Source organism: Gekko japonicus, unplaced genomic scaffold (assembly GCF_001447785.1).
Source record: "Gekko japonicus isolate JY-2015 unplaced genomic scaffold, Gekko_japonicus_V1.1 scaffold953, whole genome shotgun sequence".
Lineage (NCBI taxonomy): Eukaryota > Metazoa > Chordata > Lepidosauria > Squamata > Gekkonidae > Gekko > Gekko japonicus.
The window spans coordinates 114,123-115,607 of NW_015161979.1; the positions used below are offsets into that span (position 1 = coordinate 114,123).

At 54.7% G+C, this 1,485-nt stretch overlaps 1 protein-coding gene across 1 annotated transcript in view; it reads right to left on the bottom strand.

Annotated features, from left to right (window-relative positions):
• ANO8 (anoctamin 8) overlaps positions 1-1,485 on the bottom strand; it is a 52,807-nt gene that overhangs the window by 9,473 nt on the left and 41,849 nt on the right. The window lies entirely within an intron of this gene.

Genomic DNA, 1,485 nt, shown 5'->3' on the forward strand with positions numbered 1-1,485 from the left:
CGGGCGGGGGAGGCAGGAAGAAAGACAGGGTCACAAGTAAGACTCGGCACACAGGAGGGAAAAGGAGCTGAGGGCCCTCTCTCACTAGAACGGCAACATTGCCGCGAGACCAGTCCTTGTTCCCGTCTGAACACAGGGGTGCATGCAATTTAAATTCAGGACAACCATTATATTCATTTAACAGGGCTATTTTGGGGCAGGAACGCACAGGAACGGAGTTCCGGCTGGCTTCAGAGTTGGCCACGCCCACCACAGCCAAAACCTCTGTGTGCGTGGCTACCGAGGGAAGGCCTGGAGAGCAAACCCCCCCCCCCCGTTGGAAGGCGGGCAGGCCAGGGGAGACCCTGGAAGGTTCGGGGAGGCATTTAAATGCCTCTCCGTGCCTTCCCCAGCCTGTCCAAGGGCCGGCTTGCCCAGGCTCCCTGATATGCTAATGAGTTTCTGCTGTTGGGTGTGGCCTAGTATGCTAATGAGTTCCTGCTGGGCTTTTTCTACAAAAAAAGCCCTGCATTTACATAACTCGCTCTGATCCCGACATAAAAAGTTTAGCGACCTAGTGTTGATTCAGTGACACGTATTTGCTATCTGTCTGTCTGTCTACAACGGAAGACTGTATATTCTTATAACCTCTCTGTTAATGTACATTTTATTCTGCTGGTCTGTGACTGTAATCAGTTACTGATCGACTGAGGCACGTTTGGCCAGGCCACCTGTACCCCCCCCCCCAAAGCCCCCTTCCTCCTCTGGCTTTTCCCTTTCAGACCCCAATTGGGGCATCCTACATCCCTTTTGCCCCTCCCCCACCATCCAGCCAGCCCTGGCACTCCCGTGGGGCATGATGGGCCTTCTGCACCAGCCACAACGGTATAGATTAGTCGCGATTGTCATATGCAGTAACCAGAGCGGCAAGCAACCAATGAAAAAAAGAAAACAGCGTGACATGGATAGGCCAGGAAGAGCGGAGGAATCGAGAAAGGCCCTCAAACCGGGAGGACTCGGCCTACCTCCGGGTAGCAGAAGGGCCCCACTGGCAGGGTTGCCAACCTCCAGTTGGGGCCTGGAGATCCGCTGCCATGACAGCTGCTCTCCAGACGAGCATGGTCAGCTAGCCTAGAGAAAATGGCAGCTGCAGAGGGTGGGCTTCATGGCCTTGTATTCTGCCAAGGTCCCTCTCAGCCCCGGAATCCCACCCTCCCCAGGCTCCCAACCCATACCTGGCAACCCCACCAGACCCACGGTCCCTCTCCCCCAGCATGCCATTCCCAGCAGTGGGCAGTTACACGGCCCGGAGAAACCCCCAAGGAGGGAAGGAAAGCTTCCCTCCCTCCACTTCACATCATGTCTCTGTTTTATAAACCCCTCTCATGCCCACCCCACCCTTCAGCAGACCCATATCTGTATTTATTTTAACAAATTCAGAGTCCAATGGCACCTTTAAGACCAACAAAGGTTTATTCAAGGCAGGGCTGTTTTTGGGCAGGAATG